This window comes from Echiichthys vipera (genome assembly GCF_963691815.1).
Source record: "Echiichthys vipera genome assembly, chromosome: X".
NCBI lineage: Eukaryota > Metazoa > Chordata > Actinopteri > Perciformes > Trachinidae > Echiichthys > Echiichthys vipera.
In genome coordinates this window covers 19,192,729-19,207,001 of record NC_139825.1, presented here as the reverse complement: position 1 = coordinate 19,207,001, position 14,273 = coordinate 19,192,729, and the positions used below count along the sequence as shown (strand labels likewise).

Sequence of the window (14,273 nt, the reverse complement as noted above, 5' to 3'; positions counted from 1 at the left end):
AACATAAGATTTACTCTCAGTGGCTTCTGTGATGTGACAAATACTTTCAAAATACTAATGCTTAAAAATACAAAAACTGCCAAAAGACCTTCAATGCTGAAGACTGGTGAAGGTTGTCAGTTGTTAACAGTTGTCTTGTTTTGTAGATGTAATTTTCTCGAATATTTCCTTGCTAAACCTACCAGAGCCGCACTTCCGACAACCCCGCTGAAGACACACCAAGTGGGATCCTTGTTTTAATGGAAATCCCTGCCATGCTGATGTGCCGAATCAAACCGAGCCATGCCGAGCCAGCTCATGTGTATGAAACAGTCTCTAATAGGGACTGACTACAGACTGAGTTTCTTTGTTCCACATTTTAACTCCTGTTGTTCTCAGTACCTTTGGGCTTCCGGTGAATTTGATTACACAGGACGGAGGTGGGATCCAGGTCAAGGAAGGAGCCATGGTTGTCTTGCTGGCCAAAGCTGTGGGCCATGATGGTATGTAGAGGAACAAATCGATTTTAAAATACAGACTTCTAGGAAGAGCTTGTATGCAGGTGGGACAAGACACTGATATCATCTCCTGAGAGGGAGCTGATATTAAGTTTAGTGTGATGTGAAGCAATGGGGAACATTTCCTGGTGCATCATGCGTACCATTTGAGAGAAAAATAAAAAGGGAAACTATAAAACGAAGAAGACAACAAGTAGGAAGAAGGGAACTCTGCATAAGGGACAGTTCTTGTTATCAAAGTGCTGGACAAAACGATTTCCTAAAGGGCCACTTTAAAAAATGGATCAAGCACGGGGGATTGATTTTGATCCTTAAAGTTTCACTAAGACACTTACACTCGTCAAAAGGTTATTTCTTCTTTTCCTCTGGCGTCTTTGGCTCCTCTGAGTTTCCTCTCCATTGCTTTCTCTACAAAATGAAACTCTTGACAGGTAAGCCCCATGCACTGTTGACCACTGTCTCTTGAGGGGTGCTCTCTGCCCAGACGTGGGTGGGTGCTGGTACTTTTCTTTTTTTGGCCAAGAGCTCCTACTCTCCATGCAGAAAAGCTCTATAATCGCGAGACTTACCTCCTGCTTACTACCCGCAAACTGAAGTGCCGGGGGATTATCACAAACCCAGCCTTCTGCTCTCCCTGAACAAATATGTGCAAAAAGGAAGAACGTGATGTTTTCCTCTTATTATTTTTCTTACAAAATAGAGAGGAGCACGGATGATGCAGACCAGTAGTCACACATTTGAGTTGAACCCACTACAAATTTACATGCTGATCTAATTTTTTCCCCTTTTTCTGACGGCAAAAGATTGCACTGCATCAACTGATCCCAGAGAAAAATTCTGGTCCCTTGGGCCCTTAAATGTACAATGTTGGAAAATATGTTTCTCCTCATATATCCATCTCAGCCTCCTTTTTCAAGACCTTTTCTTAAAATAAAAAAACAAAGCAGACCAAACAAGCTACAAACTGCAAACACAGAAGGCAGAGATTCGGAAATATGAAGGATTATTAGCAAGCAATGGGTATTTGACCACGGGCTTGTTGTTATTGTTGCTGGGTCCTGCTCCTGGCTGACAGACAATCAGACAAATGATTTCACAGTTCACTCCGCTCAATGTCTGTCAGCCGATGAGACATGGCATTCTCCTGGCTGTCTCTAACTGCTTTGTTGTAAGGTTTGACACTTCATACCCAATGTGATGTGCCAAACATCATTACAAGTGTGATACAGCGGGATAGTCAAAACGTTGCTCATTGCAGAGAGTTAGTCCACAACACTCTCCTTTATTTAAAGGAGATGGATGCCTTAAATGACAAATGGTTTGCTGTTATTCCTTTATGTGGGTCACTGTTCCTTCATTAAAAATGGTGATCACCTGCTGTGACTAACCCCTTTCTATTATTATATTATTTGAATGCACCTTGTAAAAGGTCCACCAATGCCAGATGGTGTTTTTTAAAAAAATTTTTATACAGCTCTTTAATAACCATAATAATCAACCCTTAACTTGAGTTATCTTGGTGACCCCCTGCCTTAAAAACAGTGGGACAGTTTAAAATGTGTTGCAAGGATCTAAGGATCAGCCCCAAAAGGAGCTGGGTGATGAAGGTTTAATAAACAACAACTAATAACCGATGGCGTCCATATGGACTCTGGTGCCATAAATACACACATGACTCATCAGCTACTGACATTACTATGTATTTTATTTATTTGCTGTAGGGGTGTGACGGTACAGAGAGGTATGTGACAAAAGATACCTAAGTGTGTGGCATTCACACAGATAATGAATATTTTAAATTCAAATATATATTTGACACTGACCACGAACCTGCTACACTTTTTAAAGCAACAAGCCGACTAGTTATCACTCATTTCGCTGATACATGCATCAATCTACATACCACGTATTCTGCGTGCGACTCCGACTCGGTGTACCTGGACTGTGACGGTTGGGCACGAGTACACAAACCGCTATGTTTACAGCCCTAATATATTATTCAGTAGGGTTTTGGGGGGCATTTCGGCTTATCCCATGGCTTTATTTGGCATAAACAGATATAAAAACATCAGTTTCAAATGTTATGTCAAGAGTTTGTTGGTTTTATGCCCAGAAAACTGTCATATTTCAAAATTAATATACATGGTATCCAGTGTGATATAACCTGCATATTTTCTTTCGGAATGAACATGGTCAATTTTAATAATTTTAATAATTCAATAATTTATTTTTTATGGGGTAATCGCCAATCAAGCCTTTGATTTCAATAATTAAAACTGACTATAACTAATAATTAGGGAGTTAATGACTCACTAACAGTTTGTGAAATGTAACCATAACCAAAGGTATGAACAAAAATTCGCAAAGCGGTGAAAAAAAGACATTGACAGCCAGAAAAAGGACACTGACGGGAAGTCGAACACCACCGGACCGGGAGTGGTTCGCAACAACAATGGGCCAAAAAAAAAACATTTAGGGTTAGGCATGAAAACAAATTGGTGAGGATTATAAAAAAGGTTGTGGTTTGATTTAAAACGTCCATGACATGAGCGGCACCGGGACATGAATGATTGAAAGTCCTGTGCTTTGGGACCCATCCACCACCCCAACCTACCTACTTCCACATGCTTTTTTATACTACACCGCATGCATACTACACACACAAATTACTGTGCATTCCTTTTTGTTGTTATATGTACAAAAACTGCACGATCGGTCACAAAGGTGCTTCGTCTGTTAGATAAGCGAAAATGGTGAATACAATATGGATTGTCTTGATGACATGACAACAGCTGTTAACCTTTACAAATCAATATACTGATATGTGCTACCATCACAAACAGGCCAGTATAGAGTTAGTTAAGTAAATAATGAATTATTCAGGAAATGCCTTCAACAATGCAACAAGGCACGAAACACAGCAGTAAGGTTATTTCCACAGTAAATGGTCTTCTACAGGGATTCATTACTTTGCTCTTTCCATCTGCCACAGTTTGATACAGAGGCCTTAGTGGGTGAAAAAAATCAATTGTGAGGCAATGTATTCAGTCGGGTTTTATCCTTTCCAATCTCTTGCTTATTTTGCTCATTAAAAGAAACTGCTGTAGCTTCCACAACACACAAGAACAGCATGCTCCTGATAGATACGTGATGGGCATCAAATACAACAGAATTGGACAGACATGCTGCATCAAAAATGCCCTATAAAACAAAAACAATCAATCTGGCTGGATGATTTCTGCTTATGGGAGGTCCAACCAAGTCAAACATTGTTACAGCTTTGATGAAGAACATTGAAAACTGTAATCTTGAGATGAAGAACAAAACAAGTTTTCTAATCATAGGTGGGGCTGTGTTATTCTTGCTCTGACAGGTGCGAAGATCTTTCACTGTCTGCCCTTTTTAGTCATTTCTTGAAGATTGATCAATTGAATAACCTGAAAATGCTCGGGAAACCCGTAATTGACCATATGTCAACACACACACACACACACACACACTCACAAAATCTTCACAATCTCTCGAACACGACACCAGCACGACAAAAGACATTTGGACTATTTGCCATAGTGTGGTTAAATTGATCTGAAAAAGTTCAATTAATAGGTGATTTTTTTGTCAAAGTAACAGACATCATAGACAAGGAAACAATAATTTATTTAGGTGAATGGTTGAGACACATAAAGTTTAACTATTGGAAATAGCAATTTGCTAAACAACCGATGATCCTTTCATGTCTTTAAAGGATTAACTATAGCACATTCATATAAATCTCCTGAATATGTAGTAGGCTGTCGAATCCTGATTACTTTTTGTCAGATACACATTTGCTGTGAGACACTGAAGGTGGGAAATGTCTTTGCATAATGTTTAAATAATATGCCTTGAACCTGAATGGCTCTGATAACATGCTACTTGAATAAGTGTTAGATAATCCCATTGTACATACAAGTGCAGAGTTTGGAGAATGTCAGGCCACTTTACACAAACAATCACCCACACAGAGAGGCAAATATTTCTGATCATTTAAAAAACTCAGAAATAGTAAAAAATCATGTCAATTTTTTAACTAAATTATAATTACTATTAAAATTGTCATGGAGAAGGACGTTCGGGCGGCACCGAGATGCTTCTGGAAAACCATTCGACACCTCAGGAGGGGGAAAGGGGGAAAGGATGGGACGCTGGTGACCTCAGCTGATGAGGTAGTTGGGCGGTGGAACGAGAACTTTGAGGAACTCCTTAATCCGACTTACTTGCCCTCTTTTGTAGAGGCAGAGCTGGAGGCTGATGGGGAATCATTGTCAATATCTCTGGCGGAAGTCACTGAGGTAGTCAAACAACTCCACAGTGGCAAAGCCCCAGGGATTGATGAGATTCGTCCAGAAATGCTGAAAGCTTTGGGTTTGGAGAGGCTGTCTTGGTTGACACGTCTCTTCAACATTGCGTGGAAGTCTGGGACAGTGCCAAGGAAGTGGCAGACCGGAGCACTCACTGGATCAGTTCGCAGCCGAGTATGAAACGGCTGGAATGGGGATCAGCACCTCTAAATCTGAGGCCATGGCTCTCAGCAAGAAACCGGTGGATTGCTTACTCTAGGTAGGGAATGAGTCCTTACCCCAAGTGAAGGAGTTCAAGTACCTCAGGATCATGTTTACGAGTGAGGGGACGATGGAGCGTGAGTTTGGCCTGAGAATCGGAGCAGCAGGGGGCGGTGTTGCAGTCGCTCTACCGAACCGTTCTACCGCTCAATCTTCGTTCCTACCCTCACCTATGGCCATGAAAGCTGGGTCATGACCGAAAGAACGAGGTCGTGGGTACAAGCGGTCGAAATGGGTTTTCTCTGGAGGGTGGCCGGAGTCTCCCTTAGAGATAGGGCGAGAAGTTCAGCCATCCATGAGGAACTCGGAGTAGAGCTGCTGCTCCTTTGCGTCGAAAGGAGCCAGTTGAGGTGGTTCGGGCATCTAGTAAGGATGCCCCCTGGGCGCCTCCCTAGGGAGGTGTTCCTGGCACGTCCAGCTGGGAGGAGGCCTCGGGGAAGACCCAGGACCAGGTGGAGAGATTATATCTCCACACTGGCCTAGGAATGCCTTGGGATCCCCCAGTTATAGGGGGTTAATGTGGCCCGGGAAAGGGAAGTTTGGGGTCCCCTGCTAGAGCTGCTGCCACCGCAACCCGACCCTGGATAAGCGGTTGAAGATGAGATGAGATGAGATTAAAATTGATTGCATCTCATTTAGTTTAGATTTTATTATTTTAACATTACTCTGTTTTCTCAAAATACAGTCTGCAAGGAGAGTTGGGATTACCAAGAACAAAGCCAATTTCAGTTAATCACAACATGGGGTGCATTTTTCTAGTTTTGCAATCATTTCTACATATAACATTGTTACAACAAAGTTCAAACTGAACGTGTTAAAATGCTGGGCGATAACTATCTGTAGGTTCATCGCTATGATCAGGCATTTGACTGACTTAATCAGCACTAATCTGATTACAGTGCTAAGGGCACACATTAAAATCATTTTAAAATATCCTGTAATACCAAAAATCTACAGTTGCGTTATAAACCCAAAGATGCTTAACAACACTAGGTACACAAGAACATACTTTATTGAAGTAATTATTTTTGTATCTTTTGCAGTATTTAACAGAAATAACTAAATGTTATCAGTGTGACTGTTGAAGTTCTGTTGGATGCTGCTGCCTAATTTGAGTAAAACGTTCCCTTGCCCTGAAGGTAAAGCAACGTTCACAGGTCAAACACCTCCACGCAGAACCACTGCGGTCTGGCTTGTTGCTCTCTTTCACACCTCAGGACATATTTATGATCCTTTCTTTTCCTCACATTGGCACTGAGCCAATGCAGAAACCAATCTGCGCTATAAACCTCAAGAAAGTGAACATGAGAAATGGCTGACCTGACCATCTTTCCACGGGGACCGCAAGGATATACAACCTGCTGTATTGATTTACACACAATCTCATCTTTCTGTTTCTACTGAAGGGTAGGAGGGGAGGGGGAAATAACAACAGAAACAAGAGGTAAGAAAGGACAAGGGGGTGGGTTTGGATTAAACGGAAGAAAAAGAAACAATATGATGTCTCTAATTACACAAAAAGGCACCAGGGGGACCTGAGATATTAGTTCATGTGACCTGCTGCCACTGGAAAGAAAGCATCATCCATCATGAACTATGTGAGCTTCCGTTTATATTACAAGCTGGTATATTTCAACAGGGAGGGAGAGTAAACATCAAGGGCAAAGTAACCTGCAAAAGAAAGCAGGTTAGAACATGACCTTAAGAACAGTGAGTTTATTTAAAAGCATGAATAAAGCTGATTTAACTGAGGTTAATTGTCGGCCAAATGATGATGAGATGAGAGAATGAGAGATCAACAGCTGTACAATACCATAAAATAAAAACAGTGAATGACAGCAAATCTCTTAACCTATATTTACACAGGGAAAGTTTTCACGAGCATGCAGAGGCTGCAGTGTACTCATGCTGCCCAGAAAAGCCTGTCTGTGTTCTGGGTAATCTCTATAAACAGGTTATGCAAAGATTTCGGTAGCAGAAGTAGTCTAGTTTCCGTTTGTAGTCAGAGTAGTATTGACCAATCATGTTTGAGAATGCTTTGGTTGCTTACAGGTAAGCAGCCAGTGTGGAAGAAGAAGAAGAAGAAAAAAAAAGAAGAAGAAGAAGAAGAAGAAGAAGAAGAAGAAGAAGAAGAAGAAGAAGAAACAATGTTCTGCTAACTCAAGAGAGTTAGGATAAGAATACAACAATGTTTTTGCATGAAGGTCTGCTAATCAAATGATCACGATGTTAGTCCGACAACTTTAAAACAGAATATTGCTGCCTGTATTTCCATTTCTTCTCCACCCCATGGATTATTAATCATTGCTCTCTGTTCTTTGCCCCTGTTTGTCAAGGCAGCCCTGTGGTTCTTCACACTTTCTCTATTCTGTCAGACAGGTTTCATTGACAATTTCAGCTACACAATCATCAGAAGCAATGAAGCATAGTGTCCCGAGGATGTGACAGGAAACTCAAATTTGTCTGCAGAGATGTAGCAGCATTTGCAGCTCAGAGAAGTGCTTTGGCAGCAAAACATTCAGGAAGAACTGTGTATCAGTGCTGAGCCAGACAACAGAATTGGTATATCGACTTTTTTCATTGTTGTAAAAAGACAATGGAACATTAAGCCTGCTAAACCTTGTATTTCAGTGGATGAGGACAATAACAGTTATTGCTAGAGTCAATTTAACACAGCTATAAAATACTGCATCGTTCAATAGGCTTTGTTCTAAAGAAAGAAGAGCTGGATTTACAGGGTTGCACTATACGACTTCAGGGAATGGTAGATGGACTTATCCGAGCTGAATAATTAACATTTCTGCATGTTTGGAATGTTTCAAATGATGAAACACTCAGTAAAAACTGACAAAATGTTGGTAAAGACTCAGTAAGTGTTTTTATCCGGAATTGCTGTATTTGAGAGAAAATCCTTTCTGTACAAACTTCACCTTGTTGATGAATCAGACCCTTTGTTAGTGGTCTTCTTTGTACTGTGCAGTTCAAATAAATACTGCAGCAACCAACTCATATGAGTTACTCAAGGCTATAATTTGGATTCACGCCAACCCACTGTCCTACAAATACTTTTGCAAGTATTTTGCATTAGCAATTGCATTTTGAGGACAAATCTAATGCAGACCAACATGCCTGTTAATTGACATAGCTCAAACAACAAATTCCATTCTGTCCCTGTTTATGTGTTTGCATGGAGCATTTGTGACATTAAAGGCCATTCCAAACCAGTGGAAATGTTGACTTGTTATCTTCCACGGTCTCTAATCAGGAGCACGGGGACTGGATAATTGAGAAAACGTTATACATTAAAAGTTCAGCCTCACAAATAATATTTGGGTCATGACGGAAACCAAAACATTTTCCCCACTTTTCTTACACTGCCTTTTCATGGTGGTTTTACAATCACAATGGACAATAAAAATAAACAGATCCATCACATTGTTGCTTGCTAAACTTGAAAGATTTGTCTGACAACCATAGCTTGTATAATAATCAGTCAATTAAAATACGTCTACAGCCACGCTAACAGCATTGTGAAGCTGCAATCACACCACATGTGATATATGCGATGAAATTGCAAGAAAAGCGAGTAACCGGCTGCTTGATCATATATGAATCACATTTGGACCATTGCGCCAATCCTGCATTTGAAGAGTCGATGCAGTTAGTATCAGCCAGCAGCTAGCTGCCTGCAGCTATACTCTGCTGTTGTGCTAAATGGGAAGTTATGCTAGTGCTAACTAGGGACCTGACTACTTAAAAGAACAGAAATGAGCTCTCAGATGAAGTGTGTGGCTCTTAAAAGAGCTGTTGTGTTGCAGTGAGATCAGACCATTAGTGATTTAACCTCCGTAGCTGTAGGGGGTGCTGACCTGCCTTCATGGCTTTCCTGTAGATCAGACAGGGATAGGCTCGTGGGATAGGCTCCAGTTCCCAGGACCGGTGCTCTTATCACATGCCAGCATGTGCTTAGCGCCCAAGCGGGGTACTGCAGCACTCGCCTGTTTAAGTGGCGGTCCTTTGCCTGGAAGCATATTAGCCCATTCACTCCCATACATGCGGGGAAGAGGAGAACTCTAACGAATTATTTTTTAGATACAAATCAAAAGGCTCATCATTATCTTCAGACCCTCAACAAAAAAAAATTATGTTTTCATAAATTTAGACCAGACCAAAATGGAGTTATGGGCAGGAGAAGGTGGGTGCGTGGCTAAAAAGAGCTGTAGTGAAACACATTCTGCAGCTTTGTTCCTGTCTCCGTAAAATCCCAGTTCATGGCTCCGGCAGAGACACAACTCTGCTGCTCACACTTTTAAAACATTGTGTCTGATGTTTTTATTATTACTGTTTATCTCATGGACACAGTCAAAGGTTTTTCTAGCAGCATGACCTACATGAAATTGATAGATGTCGTTTTAGGCATGGACGTATTGATTATAGGAGAGGATGGTACGTAATTTACTAACACATTCACCCATTCACACTGATGGCAGTAGACATCTACATACCATCTATTCTAACCATTCACACCACATGTACACACCCATGCGCAGCACAGGGAGCAATGCGGGGTTCAGTGTCTTGCCCAAGGACACTTCAACATGTGGACCGGGTGAGCTGGGAATCGAACCGCTGAGGCATTTCTACATCCGGTAAGTCCTCCCACGTGAATAAGAAGCAAAAATGAGCAGCTTTCGACAGGAATGAATGGGGCGCCATTTTTGATACGCTGTACGTTCTTTTTTATATGTTCTTCTTGGATAGGCTTCACTTTGCAATGGCGGCTCTCCTCTTTGTCTTCTGGATTTGCGGCAGACACCTAAAGGCATGTTGCTGCCACCCACAGGTCATAGTTATATCCAATATATTATATCCATAGGAACGGTCCTGTTTCCTTGATGCAGTCAAGAACTGCAACAATGGTGACTGGGGTGGTCCCCTGGTGATCCTCTGGAGGCTATGACGCTTACCGCAAGCATCAAGTGATTCATCACGTCGGAGGCATTGGAGGCGAAAATTGTTTGATTTTCGCGTCTATCACGTCACAGATAATGCAAGAAAAGCGAGGAACATGCCGCCCGCGTTCAAATCACGTCTGTAGTTTGTATTTGTATGTAATCGTGCTGCTTCTATCGCGGGCGTTCTGATCACAGTATAAGGGTGCAGATAGGCCGAGTTGCACTTTAGGTTAAATACTAATAACAACATGCTAACATGGTCACAATGACAAAGCTAACATGCTGATGTTTAACAGGTTTAATCCTTGCCAAGGTTACCATCTTAGTTAAGCAAATGAACATGATAACATTTGCTAATTGGCATTAAACAGAAACAGCTGAGGCTAATACAAATAAACCAAAAAATATAGGGTATATGCAGGTTTATGTGGTACACCCACCTCTTTTTTACAGTATGCCCACCTATCAGCCAAAAAGCCATTGGAATACATAAGAGAGAATACCCACTTCCTCGTCAGTACCCTACTCATCTATCTACCCATTAGTACACCCACCTCATCTACTACCACTACAGCACTTTTCGTTTTTAGTATTCACCCTTATGGTAACATCACTGACTTTACCAAAATGTAAGGTAATCCATTCAGTAGTTGCCAGGAAATTTCACTAAATACAAAAATGTAATTCTTTTAAAAAAAAAGAATAGAATAGAATAGAAATCATTTATTGACCCCAAGCTGGAAAATTGGAGTGTGACAGCAGCATTAAACACAGACAAATCAAAGCAGTAATATAGAAACACAATATAAAAGATACCTAAAAAAAATACAGTGGACAGATTATGAGAAAAAACACAAGATAATTCCAATTGTATTGTTCTGAAAAGTCTGTCATTGTACAGTGTGATGGCATGTGGCAGGAAAGATCTCCTGTACCTGTCCCTTCAACAGCGGAGCTGGAGCAGCCTGTGTGAGAAGGTGCTCCACTGTCTGACCACTGTGTGATGGAGAGGGGGCTGATCATTGTCTATGATGGGTAACAGTTTGTTCAGCGTTCTCCTCTCCACCACGGACTCAAAACACTCCAGCCTGAGACCAAGTGCAGAGCCAGCCTTCTTGATGATTTTATCAAGTCTGTTGGTGTCACTGGCTCTGATGCTGCCGCCCCAACACACAGCAGCAAAGAAAGTGGAGCTGGCAACAACCGACTGGTAGAAGATCTCCAACATCTTGCTGCAAACGTTGAAGGATCTCAGCTTCCTCAGGAAGTAGAGTCTGCTCATCCCCTTCTTGTACACAGCCTCAGTGTTAGATTTCCAGTCCAGTTTGTTGTCGATCACCACTCATTTTTAGTCCTCCACCTCCTCCACCACCTCCCCCCTGATCCGTAGTGGCTGTGAAGGCATCCTCTTCTTCCTGCCGAAGTCGATCACCATCTCTCTGGTCTTGTTGACGTTCAGCCTCAGGTCATCCTGTTCAAACCACTCTACAAAGTTGTCTACCAGTGTCTTGTACTCACCCTCATCCCCTCCCCTTACACACCCGACAACAGCTGAGTTGTCAGAAAACTTCTACAGGTCACATGACTTCCAGACATCCATATGGGCTCGTTGCAGCAGGTAGATGACAGCGTCATCAACTCCTAAATGGGGCTGATAGTAATACTTGTTGAGAGAACAACCAAGATATTTATTAGTATAGTAACATGTTTTTTTCTTGTTATGGCAGAGACTAGGGAGTGTAATCAGTTTTATCTGTTTTATTTATTTTTGTGTAGCGAGAGTTACTCTTTTAAAGAACATTATATTATCTCCTGTCTTTGGGTCTCTAGATAAAACTTTATGGTATTTGTACAATTTCTGTTACAACATTGTCACATTACTGCCAGACAGCCAATGTAGAGGCATTAATACAAGCTAGACACAACACAGATGACAAGTATTGGCAGGAAAACTAAAAAAAATTTGATGATGTGAGTCAGCGAGGAGGGACCTGTTATCCACCACAGATGGTCAACCAGACGCAGCTGATCACTAGCGAGTAAGAAGTGGTTTACTGGATTATAGCCAGCCTTCTGGACAAGACTCTTCAAACAGATGCTAAAGTAAGTTTCATCATCAAAGTACAGGATTCTGAACTTAACCAATGATGTAAAGGGTGCATTCCAGAAAACCTAAACATAATGTTTAAAAAAATGATGTACAGTTGTAAGGTAACAGGCAATAAAGGAGCAAAATAATCCCTGCGAGATGTGAACAAGGCTGTTTAAACCCCAATTAAAACCCACAATGCTGCAAAAGGGAAACTTCCCTTTACAATTTAACAATTAGCACATTAATAAAGCAGCAGAGCAATATCTGCTATGTAAAGCCAAGTAGAGTAATGGCATCCTGAGCAGAGAATGAAGTTACTCTACCTGTGTGTGTGTGTGTGTGTGTGTGTGTGTGTGTGTGTGTGTGTGTGTGTGTGTGTGTGTGTGTGTGTGTGTGTGTGTGTGTGTGTGTGTGTGTGTGTGTGTGTGTGTGTGTGTGTTTGTGTTTGTGTTCTAATCCACGTTTTTTCTTGTAATCATGTTTGTTTTGACAGCCCGTGTGGCTGCTTGTACATAATAGTGCATGTAGCCGTGAAAAAACATTGTTTTTTCATGTGTTGGGGAACAGTATGTGCGAGCCATGCGTAGGCAATCCCAGTCCACTTGTCTCCCTAGTGTTTCGAGTTAAGCTATTTTTTACGATAGTTAGTTGAAACATTTGCTTTCTGCAGGCTCATCCTTAGATTACAGATTGTCCAAGGTGACATGGAGGTGTTTTCCTAGGATGGCGAAGCAATGACCACCACTACTCTGCCTCTGGTTGACTTACCCTGGTATATTTACTATAACCCTAAGCAATCTCACTCGTCATGCCACAACCTAATCAACCCAACCAACAGGATGATGAGTACTTGCCAATCAGAGGCTGATGAGAAAATTAGCAATGTGAAAGGTCAATGTTGGTGCGTCGTTCCTCCTTGGTTTTGAACTTTGTGAATTCTGTTAATAATTGTACATGAAGATCAGTGAGCTTAGACATCCTTCGCTTATGTTAGTCTGTTAGCTCTAGCTTTACTGCTAATGTTTCCTTTGTACATTGTGGAATCCGCTTATATACAGTATACAGCAAAAAGCTGTAGGGGGGAATAGCGTTTTTCATTAAGTACTGTTTCCCCTTTTTTTTGTTCAGTTCAGGAAGCAAATGTCTTTTTGTTTGCTCCTTTTGTTCATTTAGGGATTAGGCAGAACTTGGTCGGGAAGATACTTTTGTTTATTGTTTTGGCTTTTGGTGTACCCTGAAGTCAAGCTTCATTTCATTAACTCTAAAAAAATGTATTCTGTGGGAAACAATAAATGGCTCACATTTGAATTCATTCTTGTAATAGCTTATTGCTTAGGTGTAAATTAATCTAACTATAATTGATAACAACATGGTGCAGCATCTACACAATGCTTTGGTTTCACAAAGTACTCTTAGTACATAATGACACATAATAAGACAAGCACTGTTTACTTCCCACTTAATTTGACCTCCACTTGGCCACTGCTATTTGCATTTACATTTCTACTGTCCAATCACATACTTCTAGGCTACTTACCACCTTCCCATGTTTCTACCTTTTCTTACGGTATATCCCTCCTCATGTCCGACCTTCAATCAGTTGTCTCACCATCCAGCTCCATTAGAGAGCTTGAGATGAGAACAGAAATGAAAAAGCTTTCTTTGGGATCTTTTTAAAAAGCCTCCTAAGTAGGTTACAGGAGAAAGTAGGCTGCCAGTAAGGCTCGGGAGACCCTAGGAGCTACTGTTGTATCACTCAAGAGGAGTGGCATCCCACTTCAGGAATCCGCATGAAGAGACGGATACAAATGTGGAAATTGTGATACAGAAGGTAGAGCGTAATTGGCCTCAAATGTATCCTGGAGTACAGGGATCATTCAGAGTGGGGTGATGGTAAAAGCAAAGCTTTAAATGAGACTCTTGTGGACTCTACACATGTGAATATACAAATGAAACAACTCCAACACTTGCTTTGTTGTGGCTTTTGACATTTGCAGTGGTCACTTGTTAAATATTAAAATAAAGTTATTCTCTTTTTTTTAGGGTAATACCCTTAAATAGAAATAATTTTTGGCATTAACTTTGCAGCTTTTACAGCTAAATGTCAAATTCATATTCTAACAAGCGG

General features: G+C 41.2%; 1 protein-coding gene across 1 annotated transcript in view; it reads right to left on the bottom strand.

Moving 5' to 3' along the window:
• Nucleotides 1-14,273, bottom strand: part of LOC310966072 (A-type voltage-gated potassium channel KCND3-like) — a gene marked incomplete at both ends in the record, with an annotated part of 76,788 nt that overhangs the window by 19,145 nt on the left and 43,370 nt on the right. The gene's annotated exons all lie outside the window — the stretch shown is intronic.